This window comes from Haliotis rufescens, unplaced genomic scaffold (genome assembly GCF_023055435.1).
Source record: "Haliotis rufescens isolate VD_foot unplaced genomic scaffold, xgHalRufe1.0.p SCAF_7, whole genome shotgun sequence".
NCBI classification, from domain to species: domain Eukaryota; kingdom Metazoa; phylum Mollusca; class Gastropoda; order Lepetellida; family Haliotidae; genus Haliotis; species Haliotis rufescens.
Genome location: NW_025964361.1, coordinates 16,456,477 through 16,470,029, shown reverse-complemented (window position 1 = coordinate 16,470,029; position 13,553 = coordinate 16,456,477). Strand labels below are relative to the sequence as shown.

The following is a 13,553-nucleotide window of genomic DNA, read 5'->3' as shown; positions in this document are numbered from 1 at the left end:
TTTGGTGTAGTAGAACCTGTAGCTCCACACAAATTAAACGTTCTCCTTGTTAGGTCCACACACATATAAAGATCTCCCTATCGGGTCCACACAAACATAAAGATCTCCTTTCCAGGTCCACACAAACATAAAGATCTCCTTTCCAGGTCCACTAAAACATAAAGATCTCCTTTCCAGGTCCACTAAAACATAAAGATCTCCTTTCCAGATCCACTAAAACATAAAGATCACCTTTCCAGATCCACTAAAACATAAAATTTCCTTACCATGTCCACACAAACAGATAGATCTCCTTTCCAGGTCCAAACAATCATATATATCTCCTTACCAGGTCCACATAAACATATAGATTTCCTTGCCAGGTCCACACTAACACAAAGATCTCCTTACCAGGCCCACACAAACATAAAGATCTCCTTACCAGATCCAACAAAAGATACAGATTTCCTTACCATGTCCACACAAACAGATAGATCTCCTTTCCAGGTCCAAGCAATCATTTATATATATCCTTGCCAGGTCCACACAAACATATAGATTTCCTTGCCAGGTCCACACAAACATATAGATCTCCTTACCAGGGTCACACAAACACAAAGATCTCCTTACCAGGTCAAAACAATCATATATATCTCCTTGCCAGGTCCACACGATTTCCTTGCCAGGTGCACGCGCATATATATATATATATATATATATATATATATATATATATATATATATATAATATAAAAAATAAATAATAAATTATCAAGAAATCTTATTTTGAATAAACTGATGAAAATATTAATATTTCAAACATCCTGGCTAATCCATACAAAACCAAACCCAAATTGAAATAGAATATGTTTGATATGTGTAGCCCATGTGACTCTGCCAGCATCATCAAGAGACTTTAACATTAAATAACATTGATGAGGTAGCCTATTTCTATCTAGTGTGATTAGTCTACACCTGGGCCCACTTGCACAAAGCGATCTCAGCGATAAGGAAATAAATATATATAGTGATTTCATCAGGTGTATAAGTATTAAATGTAGAAAAAAAACAGAGGCCAGTTATTCCTGCTTGTCAAAACTCCTTTATCCACACAGGATCTTTCGCCGTTCAACGGCTTTTCAGGTGTAATGAAAATTTTAACTAACATTTTAGTCCTAGGCGACGCTTAACAGTAGTATTTGTGGCGTCATAATGCCTATGATGTAATAGTGACAATAGAGGGAGAAGTAAAACGTAGCCAACAGCCAACGTTATGCTTTTGACGTCATAAAGCATATGACGTCATAGCTAGTGATAATAGTGGGAGGCATGAATAGATTATGGTGTGAGTGTACAAATACACATTGAGCTGGACAGGAGCTTGAGGTGGTGTCATTTTATAGATATTTAGGTATAGTATTTACAGCCAGACTAGTTTGGACTAAAGCACAGTCATGCCTTGCATCACAAACAAATAAAGCCATAATGGCAATATACAGGTATAAAAAGAGAGTAGGTGATATTAATTGTACTGATCTTTTCAGGATTTTTGATGCAATGGTTACACCAATATTGTGCTATGGGTCAGAAATCTGGGGAACAACATATTGTAAAACTACTGAAAATGTTCAGATAAGAATGTGCAAATATTTCCTGAAAGTTGGTAAATGTACATGCAATAGTATGGTACTGGGTGAATGTGGTAGAGCTCCACTTCAGCTTACACACATGTCACGGGCAGTTAAGTACTGGGCTCACTTTCACAAAGCGATCTTAGCGCCAAGATGATCGTAACTCCCATACTTTAGCATAGGCTTACAATAGTCTATGCGCTGAGATCGCTTTGTGCAAGTGGGCCCAGGTGTAGACTAATCACACTAGATAGAAATAGGCTACCTCATCAATGTTATTTAATGTTAAAGTCTCTTGATGATGCTGGCAGAGTCACATGGGCTACACATATCAAACATATTCTATTTCAATTTGGGTTTGGTTTTGTATGGATTAGCCAGGGTGTTGGAAATATTAACATTTTTATCAGTTTATTCAAAATAAGACTTCTTGATAATTTTAAACAAAACTGGTATTCTACACTACACTCTTCTCATATATGTGCTAACTATGTGTTATATAAGACACCTTGACACGTGGAAACAAACTTATGCATTGCTATTCCTGTACATTTGAGAATCTGTTTCACAAGATTTAGATGTGTCAATTTTAGACTTATGACAGAAACAGGAAGATACACTAATATACCATACCATTTAAGACTATACCCTCATTGTTGGCTAAATGACAAATTGTACTTAGAAGACGAGATTCATGTTTTACTTGTATGTGATGCATATACCTATATTAGAAAAAAGTATGTTAGTAAATACACCAGAAATGACAGTGCAGTAAACATATTCATAAATATTATGAACACTCAAAATACACATACAATAAGTGATCTCTGTTTACACATATTCAATTTGCAAAAAAAAAGGAATATGTTCAATACCACTAATATACCTATTTTCCAAGAATGCTACATACGGTATATATATATATAAAATTAAATTTTCGTTGTGTTCATGGAAATTCCTGCATTCTGATTAGCTGAATTTGTCACGTGTTATTGCATTCATTTCCCAATGAATGTAAAAAATTAAGCCACGCCCACCGCAGCGCACTACTTTTATTACTGCGGAATGTCGGGGAATCCCAATATTACAGTCGAGGGAATTCCCTTTCTGCTCACGTGTATCGTCATGCACAGGACATTTAGCGACTTTCATGCATATTCATTGTCCAAACTACCCTTTGAAACCGAAGGCCGAGAATGAATGAAACAGCAAACGTGCAGGCTCGCTCGCCTGTTTTTTTACCGGTCGCCCCGGTTTAACTTTCATGTCTTCGGGTTTCATTTATAACTAGCATTTCTCCAACTGTGTTTTACCGTAATCAGGGAAGTAATGTTTGAATCACGCAGTAAATGACCATGTTATTTGAAACAGCCGCCTTCTCTCGGACATATTTCTTCCGGTTCGTTACAGTCTGACTGTTGCAGTTCTTTTCGCCTGTTGCCTTAATTGACAGGTCCAATGAACCTTGTTTTAATCCCGCTCTCTGTTGATTGGCTACTGACTGTGTAGGCGTGTCAAGTTATGTGCATAAATTAAACGATCATCTGATTCATGTCACGCCACTGTATGTATTCCTACACCTGGAATGTTTATCAATGTCGTCATTTTTGTCTGTTTTGATATATGCAACTGTTTTGGTTTAAACTATTGTAGATAAAACATGTTTTACGTTGTCGAATTTAATTATAAGCATTGACTGTATATTTGATTCATACCTCAATGAACCGAAAAAAATACACAGTCAATCCTTAAATAAATATATATATATATATATATATATATATATATATATATAGATAGATAGATAGATAGATAGATACCGTTAGTTACGCTGTTTTGACGTCACAGTGCACTCTAACATAGTATGACGTCATAGTGCAATCTAACTTTGTGACGTCACAATAGGGCAGGCGTACGACACATACAGCAATAAGTATTGTAGTGGCAGTAAAATGTACAATACATTGTAATTGTATAAAATAATGCAATTATTTCAGGCCATTTAATTTTGGTTTGAAAGTATTAATACAATAACTTTCTTTTATCTTTCTCAATGCATCATTGTCACATTTGTAAAACGGGAATATCACAAAAATTGCTGTTTTATTCCCGGTACATTGATCAATGTGTTGACTGAGTGGGATACATCGACAAGAGGGGTCCCTTATTTGTCGTCGGTGGACCCTCACTATATGTTTGTAAGGATGTAAAATAGCGCTAAGAAATGAAACCTTTATATGTCTGTATTTGGGGGCACTGGCCTCTAATCTGAATAAATTGTCTTATATTACGGCGATCTGTAAATAATCGAGTCTGAAACAGACAATCCAGTGATTAATATCATGAGCATCGATCCACGCGATTGGGATCGATGACAAACTTCAACCAAGTCAGCGAGGCTGACCACCCGATCCCGTTAGTCGCCTCTTACGACAAGCAGAGTCGCCTTTTACGGCAAGCATGGGTTGCTGAAGACCCGGATCTTCATGGGTCATAAACACTTGGAACAGATAACTGCAAACTTTCAAACAGTTTCAACACACTGTTGTCCCAAGACTTTTTAAATTTAATTGACCATAATCTGGAGACGCCCAGTTCAACTTTATCCAGAAACGAACAATATCAATTCTCTGCTTTGCGATGGGCAACATCCACAACATCTCGTCTCGTGTAGCGAAGTTAGGAGTTTTCAGGCCCACATAAAAAAAAAGAAGTTAAGTTCTATTTTGAACCGTGTTAGTACAGCTAAACTCTCGATTCCCCCATGTGGCAGAACCGTTGGACAAAACAGGTTGAACCAGGTTATTGTACATCAAACGGAAACATCAAACGGCATTCCGCCAATAGCCTTAAATTGACTAATTATTGCGCCGAGAGCTCTTCCAGTAGATTAAGCAATTTCTTTGGTTGTATTATTAATATCATGATGTTCCTGCAGCCATATTCCTAGGTATTTACAACCAGATGCAATGTCAATGGTATCCTCACCACAAGAGAAGCTGACATCTGATTTGGGTATATTTAATGGTCTATTAATGAACATTTGTTGTCTTTTTAATATTGATTTGCAATATCCAACGTTTACACCAATCCGCAAAACAATCTAACATCAACTTAAGCGAAAGCCTATCCGCTGCTATGAGAGCAATATCATCAGCGTATAACAATAAACTCAGCATGTTGCCGGCAATATCTACGCCACACTGCAGATGGTTAATTTCTTGCGCTAAATCATTGATGAATACAGAATATAATGTCGGGGACAAGGCGCAACCTTGTCTAACGCTAGATACAGTGAAAGTGTCAGTCACCCAACCACTGATAGATACACATGATCATGACGTTTTATTTTCATACATTCATTTTACTGCTAAATAGAACTTACCAGTAATACCCTGTTTCAACCGTCTATACCAGAGACAGTTGCGATTCACTCAGTCAAATGCCTTCATAGCATCAACATAACAAACAAAAGTGGGCTGTTTCATTAACCTCATGGTTTAATTACGGAATAGAGTGTGTATATGTTACAGGGAATATGTATAATCCCTGAAATTTTCAGGGAATATATTTCATGTCTGATTCACTCAGGGAATATACATAATCTCTAAATGTTTCAGGAATTATACATATTCCCTGATTTAACATCAAGTTTGTTAGACATACTCAAATTACTTTTGAGGCTCTCAGATGGTCAAACTTGATGCTCTATATGCTCAGCGGTGCTTCGTTTAGCGCGAAAGTCATTCTGTACTTCAGCAAATATCGCATTAGAGTCTAGCCAATAGGTAAAACGGAGATTAAAAAAATCCGAATAAAGATTAAACGGAACAGATATCAATGATATACCACGATAACCCAAACGATCCCTTACTTTAGTATCGCGCTTTCTGATCACGCGCGATATTATACTATCACGCCACTTTTCTGGACAGGTAAAATGTTGAAGAATACAGTAACACAAGAACTGTTTTTCAGAGCTGTAGCAGGAATACGATCTACACACCATGCCTTACCGCGTGTAGCCCGGTTGATGACATTCAGTACTTCCTCGAGGGTTATCGGTGCATGGAGACTACTGATGTCATAAATATCGGAATTGACAGACATATTATAAACATCTTCCGTGATAATCTCAAGGAATTGTTCATCAAACAAACCAGCAGAGACGGTATTGTACAGTGAACAATAGTCTCATTGCCAATACTCCAGGACAACATCCTTGTCAGTTACAATCACACCATCCTTAACTACGATCATTGGCAATACCAAATTTTCCAATTGCTTTCCAAAACTCACGAGAATCTTTTACGCTGGTATTTGTCTAAAGTTTGTATATGATAGGAGCGTTTTGACTTTCCCCATAGCTTATCAAAAGATTTTCTTTCAAAAACGCACTTTTGTTTCAGTGCATTTATAAGGAGAGGAGATTTAAATTTTAACCTCTTTCACTCACACTCACGATCAGTAACCACATCCCAAAAGGACTGCAGTGCATCACTCCAATAAAAGACTTATAAAATGACCTACCACTGGAAGTTCTAGGTTTGTATGGCAAACTTCCAACCTTATCTGATGCCATGTACAACCACGTCAAACATCCATCATATGCAGCATTAGCATGTTGAACCGAGAGGTGGGATTCAATGTTACTAACAGTTTTATTTATCATTTTTAAAGAATCTTCACTTGATAAAACTCATTTGGAAAGTTGTTTAGCCGGTAAGGCTTATGAACTGATGAGGTGAAGTCTTGTCCTCAGCAGGCTTATAACATTCATGGTCGGTACAAGACATGAATGATCAGGAACAACTTCTGGAACGTTTGCACCATTGATACACGTTGACATCTTTAGTACGTTAAGTTTCGAAAAGCCAGACAAATCTTCATGGGCAACAACATTATAATCAACGACTGAGCAGCCATTCTTGAATAAGGTATAGTCCTGCTTGCCAGCACGACCGTTCAGCACACACATGTTGCTCTCAATAAGATAGTCAAGAAAAAGATTGCCATGAGAATTATATTTAAGGTCAATTACCTCTAGTTCGTCCACAAAGTCAACTCCCTTGATGCAATATTTTTTTGTTCCAATGCGAGCATTAAAATCCTCATATAAAAAAATTAACCCTTCATTTTGATTTAAATACATTCGTTTCTAACAGTGTCTCGAAAAACTTTTCGCCATCATTTACTCTTCTCAAACAAGACGGTGGTAAATAACATACACACAGTATAATTACACACTCCGGATCAGGCTTAGAGACAAGCAAAGGATATCACCAGTATCTGAATCTACAATCACAACATCAAAGTAGGTTTAGAGAGAATTTTTAATAAAGGCACCAACACCACCCGACCCTCGTTTAGCCTTAGAAATAATCTGGCGACGGATGTTTCCATACCATGTGAACCCTTCCACATAAAGGCTTTCATGGTGTCTTAAAAATGTTTCATAAACACCAAAAATATCACAATCTAGTTGTATTAGAACTCTCTCTAAATTGTTTATTAGTTGACTCGCGCCTACACCATCCGCCTGCGTTCAAAGCACCAAGCAACACTGTGTCCTGTTCTCTCCTGGCGGCCAGACGCTTACCATGGAAACGAAGATTCTTTCCTTTGCCGATCTCTGTGATCATCGTCTGCATATTAAATCGTGAGATAAGTTCATCCTGAGACATTGCGCTTTTGAAGTAAACATTCGCGAAGTCCTTATTTTCACCTAAGTTCCTTTTATACTGGAAAAAATTCCTTTTCTGATCACCGGGTTCTGAGTACACCAAAACAAGACCCGGTTTGTTGTCGCTTCGCTGTTTACTCTCTGCACGTGCTTCACGGACATCTGTCAATTTCAACCCGTCCCTTATAACGCGGTTGACCAGTCGACATATGGTAGCAGGGTCCTTCTTCTCACGCTGGTCAATCGGTAGATTTCTCACCACAGCATTACAAACCACTTCGTTGTTCGTTGTTCTGATCCCTTCAGGACATCGGGAAACTTCTTTTCCAAAGTGTTGACGGACCTCTCCACCGAATCACATTTCCTAGTGAAGTCTCCAGTTGTTTAACTTTATCCGTAGCGTCATTATTTACTCCTCGAATTCCTTCTTTGTTTTCTGTCTCTTGTTTCAGCACAGCGGGCAAAATCTTAGTCCCTCTCGCTTGATGCTGACATCTTCCCGAGGCAAGGGAGTAAACTGACTCTAAAAATCGCATTCATTGTAATGAAAACGTTGCATATCCGAACAACTGTCTTCCTTGTCGTCGTCGCGCGTGTGTGTGCGTGCTTGTACAAGTCCGGACTAATACCGATTTCATAGTGCTAGCCCAATGAGATACCATGCCGCAGTTTAACATGAATTCCCCACTCAGACACAGTATACCGACCTGTCCTTGTCTTAGCCCCTTAATGCCGAGCGCCAGACAAGCTAACGTCTTTTGGTATGACGCGGCCGGGTATCGAACCCCGTACCTGACCGGACTGACGCTCTACCAGTAGACCGCGGAGGCGAGGCGGTTATAAAGCTTTTGAACTTGATATATTCTCGCTATAAATTGATCTTATTTCGACCTTTCAAACCAGCAATCGCCTTGTAAAAAAAGATGTATTTATTTATACTTCTGTCAATCCGACGTTGTTTTACTAGTACTGCTTCTATCCATTTATAAGATGTTTCATTAACAACATAATCTAGTATCATGTAAGTATATGGATTATATGAGGGACCGTTAGTATTCGCTAATTAATGCCAGAAGGAAATTATCCGTTTAAGCACCTTAATGTTCAGGGGTTCATTGAAAACATAAAATTGAAGTCTTAAGATCTGTTACGATTTTAAATAATTCAGTTGCAGTTTGACCTAACTTACTGTCATATGTACTCTTCAATTATTGGATGAAATAAAGAATGTCTGTCTGCCATCTAATGTAAGGTTAACGTTTCGAGTTCTTTTTATTTGGCAGTACATTGCTTTTGTCGCGTTTGCTGTTAATGATTTTTACAGAAACCACAAATGTCCTATTTCTGTGAAGATTTATACCAAGGCATGTATAATTATCAACAATTTCCAGTATCTTTCCTCATAAATATAATATTGATTTGGTGGATTTTGCTGGGCCTCCAAAGATGATCATTTTGGTTTTGGAAATATTGACATTAAGCTTCCATTTTAAGCAATATTCAATAAAGGAAACCTAATGATCGTGTAACCCAGGTTGAGTATTGTTGTATCGTCTGCACAACAGTAATACTATTAATTTAACTACACTGTGATCCAATAAATCCCTTCACACCCTCGTTATCCTAAATATGGCCCATAACGAACTCGGTGGAATCAAATCTTGCTAAACCAACAATGGAGACGCCTTAATATAATGGAGACGCCTTATATATTTGCTCATACTTGGTTTCAAAAGACAATTCAACTGCATAAATTTTACTGTATGTATGGACAATAAGCAGCAAGTCATTGTAGTCATTAGCATTCATCACTTGCCAAGGAATACGTCTTCAGAACACATGCTTGTTGTAAGAGGCGACTAACGGGATCGGGTGGTTAGGCTCGCTGACTTGGTTGATGCATCTCATCGTACCCCAATTGCGTAGATCGATGCACATGATATCAATCACTGGATTGTCTGGTCCAGACTCGGTTATTCAAAGACCGCCGTCACTGAGCTGGTAATATTGCTGACAGCGGCGTTAAACAACAAACAAACAAACAAACAAACAAACAAACAAACATTCACTGGTCAAGAGCAAACGTAAATGGTGACTAAAACATCCTCATCGACACACTGTAACTTATGATGGTTCAACAGAGACCAGTTAGTTCACTAACGTTATATCATTAGTTGTCGCCTACACTGTCCCCACCGTATATGTTATAATGAAAGTCTTTGGTAACGAGGAGCGGTGGGCTAGTTTCAGTGGTTGAAGCGTTTGCTCGTCACGCAGTATGGTAACAACGCGGGGACTTGGTGTACCCTGCCGTGACATGGTAGGAAGGAAGCGGACACTCTGATTACTCGAGCATTTGGAGTTAAGCTATGTGTTTACTTAGACTGCGCTGTGGGACAGCGCTATCTGATATTATAATCGTGTTCTACCCGGACTCTTTCCATTATATTTTGTTTGTTTGTTTGTTGTTTAACGCCGCACTCAGCAATATTCCAGCGGTCTGTAAATAATCGAGTCTGGTCCAGACAATCCAATTTTCATATCGATCCACGCAATTGGGATCGATGACATGCATCAACCAAGTCAGTGAGCCTGACCACCCGATCCCGTTAGTCGCGTCTTACGACAAGCATTTCCATAATGTACAAACAACATCTTATTTTGAGATGCATGTTGCCTGACCCGCTGTACGCCTGTGGTAATTCCTGTCGGTTGGTTGGGTTTCGTTGCGCTGCGTTGCGTTGCGTTTCATATATTGTGGAGATAACATGTACTCCTGGGACTAAGTCCAGCCAGCAGTTTGGTAGTCGGGTGTTGGCATTATCTGGTGGTACTATATGGTAGGACATGGTGCCATAATGTGTATAATAGCGACGACACCACCTGGTTGCATGAAATAATTCAGAGAAAGTAATTTTCTTTTCACCTGGATTATTATCAGGGGTCGTGTTGAGCACTTATCCATATTACAAGTCAATGCCTGAGACATTAATCACCATAGGATATACCACAAGTGTTGCGGTGTATGTGTATTGTCGTTGCTGGCAGACAATCACTGGACCCGATCCTGAATCAGCACCATATAGATAGGACAATGAGGCCGGTCATCAGTGTTAGGTGGTTGTGAACGCTGGTTATCTCAGCTGGCATAAAATATTTTTCTTTTTGTCTTCAATGTTGATAAACTTACATAGTCAGGAGAAATGCTTCTTTCTTAAAGAAAGCCTTTGGTGTCTACTTTTCACAAATTTCTACAAAGATTTCTAAGATCGCGTTACGACTTCTGCTCAGAAGTGGCTTCATCGGGGTTACAACATGTGGAGGACAGTTCCAATTTGACGCATCAGTGACAAAATAATTAACGATGCAATTCCCTATTTTGACTTGTTCTATATGTTGTTTCAGGTGAACACTTGACTTGCCCTCACGTGTGTTCATGACGGGTGCCTTTGGTGGGGCACGTTACGTTTACCATTTCGTTCCTGTTTACAGTGCAGGGCAAAGTTATATTATATCATCCGGAATTCCTGTTGTAGTTCCCAACGTAGACATGCGGACATATAACGTCGACATATAGTGTTTGTTTGTTTATGACAAGATGCCACTCCTGTATCAGGTATCATTGTTTTGACCTAAAGGCAGACCTACGTTGTTTTAGTGTACGAGGGGTGCTTGATATGTTCTGAGCCTCACATAGATAAACTTGACCTAGATACTGGATTGTAGCCAAGGTAATGCCTGATTTATGCACTATCAAATTGTCCCGATGGAAAAGCACACATATCCTTGGCTTCCCGCGTTTCGTTATCGTAATACCACCTCATACTGACCTCCAAATTGCTCCGTTTATGGCCTCCGTAAATTGATGATTGTCATGTCAAATGCTTCTACTGTTTTCATTGTTCTTTGGACCCATGGAAGTGGTTCATCCACAGTCACAAATCGTTGTAAGAACCTTTCTGGTTCAGATTCGAACAGAACGGTTTTATAAGATGTTAGAAGGTTTGGAATCCAAGGAGCTGTCACATTCTTCATTGCAAGGTTTCCGTGATAATGGAATGTGCCTACTGAACTAGCAATACTCCCAGTCATTTGGTGGTGGTAGTAGATTCTCTCGATAATTTCACAGGCATTCAAGGAAGGGGGTTATTGTCAAGGCTCTCCCTGTCACGCTTAAACTCTGCTACCTACCTTTTTTACGATTGCAGCGGAAGGGACATCCTTCCCTCGTGTTGTACTCATATCTTTTGGTGTTAATAAGCCTTTTTTCTGCTAGTACCTGATCACTGCACGTTCCTTCACAGTCACAGGCCCCTGTTTATTATACTGGCTTGTACACAGCGAAACAATTTGTTCAATCGATTCATGTTTCATTTTATATACCTCAATTCCATCATGTAATGTCAACAAAATATTTCACCATTACGCAATTTCATTCCAGATTTTCAACGATCCATGCATATAATCTTCACCGCTATTTTGCCTTTTACGCCCCATCGAATTTCGGCGGATAATCGAAACAGGTCATTCTCTGACGTTGACGTCTTATAGTCTGTGTGAGGCTCAGAACGTTTCAGTAAAACATCGTATGCGCAAGCGATGTTAGCTTACCAAGATGAAATACTTCAAATTACCAATTTTTAAATACTAGTAAGGCCATTTTGACATTTGACTTTTGTTCATTTTGATTCAGTACATCCAGATGCGAAATGATGTCAATCAATTGAAAAACGACAGAACTTACCTGTACTGCGTATCTACTTCAACCTGCCAGTCACACAGACGAGAAACCTTCAACTTTATACTTTTTATACCATGTGTGCATGACTTCAGTGAGTTGACAGCAAATGCTAGAGCAGGAGTTCGTGTTGTCCAACCTGTATCACGCAGTGAGTTGAAATCACTAATTGATTAGTGGTGTTCCTGCCTGTTTGAGCTCACTGCGTAGACGACACAGCGCTCACTGCGCTCCAGTATATCAGTATCGCTATTGATCTTGTCTGATTGCCACACTCATAGACTTGGCAATACACTATACACATGATCCTTCTAAAGAATTTGAAATTATCTAAGTATTGAATACTTATTAGGCATTCACGAATGGCAATTTTTTTGTCACTGTCCAATGTTTTGAAACAGGTTCTTGAATCCGGAAAAGTGATGGAAGCCAGCAGGAATTCAGTGTTTTCAAATATGTTTCCAATCTGCACTTTGGAAAGTAGAGAAGACGCAGCCCACTTCTCACTCTTATATGGGGACAGCCAGCCTTCTAAATCTAGTAACCGCCTCCGTGGTCTAGTGGATAGAGCGTTTGACCGGAGAGCGTAAGGGCGGTGGTTCAATCCCCGACGGCGTCATACCAAAAGAAGTTTAAAGATGGCACTTGTTGTTTCAATGTCTGTCACTCGGCATTAAGAGAACGTGAACGATTCGTAAAATTCTCAAACGATCAAGCCTGTGATGTTTGCCAACATCAACCAGGGGCGGTAACTCTAATTTAGTCTTTACCGTTGTCTGCCGCTCAAATCTGACAGCGCTGGACAGTTCAGCAGCACTTCAATCATGCTGCCACTGACAATCACTGCAAATAAACATTCTCTGCTGCCATATAACATTGGGTGTCTTTTTCATGATTGCATGTTCGTGAAGAGGACAGATCACGTTGGTCAATATACTAGTCAAAAAACGTTAGGGACCATGAAACGTGAATGTTAAGAACAAGTATAAGAACAAAGATAATTGTTCACACAAACATCATATGCAGGAACCTTTATGTCTGTAAAACCAAATACCAAAACACACAACATTCTACGTATCTCTATCCAATAATTAATTACCCTTAATTGGCTGGCTACAAAAATATTACTAAGGCCTGTTTCACCAAGGATTGCCTTGTTTTAAGGCAATCTTACCAACACCTAGAAAACATTTGAAATATGAAATGTGAACTTTTCAATTGCAGCGTAATACTTAGCACCCCATATTTCAGAACCATACAAAAGTATAGGCATAATTTTGCCTTAAAAATTAGTACATGCTGTGAAAAAAGACACACGACTATTTTTCCTGAATAAATTATAAAGAGGCATAATGGCTTTCGACGCCTGAGCAGCTAATTGCTTACATGCCATAGACCATGACAATCTAGAGGAGAACATAAGACCTAGATATTTATAGTAAGTGACTTCACTCAAGTTAGACGAACCAAGAAACCACTTTTCTCCCCGGCATATAATGCGGGGGGATATAGCGATCAGCCA

The 13,553-nt window shown here is 39.0% G+C and overlaps 1 protein-coding gene across 2 annotated transcripts in view; it reads right to left on the bottom strand.

The window, feature by feature from the left end:
• LOC124123795 overlaps window positions 1-12,226 on the bottom strand; it is a 75,631-nt gene extending 63,405 nt beyond the window's left edge. For both annotated transcript variants that reach the window (XM_048387837.1, XM_048387839.1), the window contains exon 1: window positions 12,038-12,226. The gene's annotated coding sequence lies outside the window, so the exon portion shown is untranslated. The remainder of the gene's footprint in view (window positions 1-12,037) is intronic.
• Window positions 12,227-13,553: the final 1,327 nt, after the last annotated feature.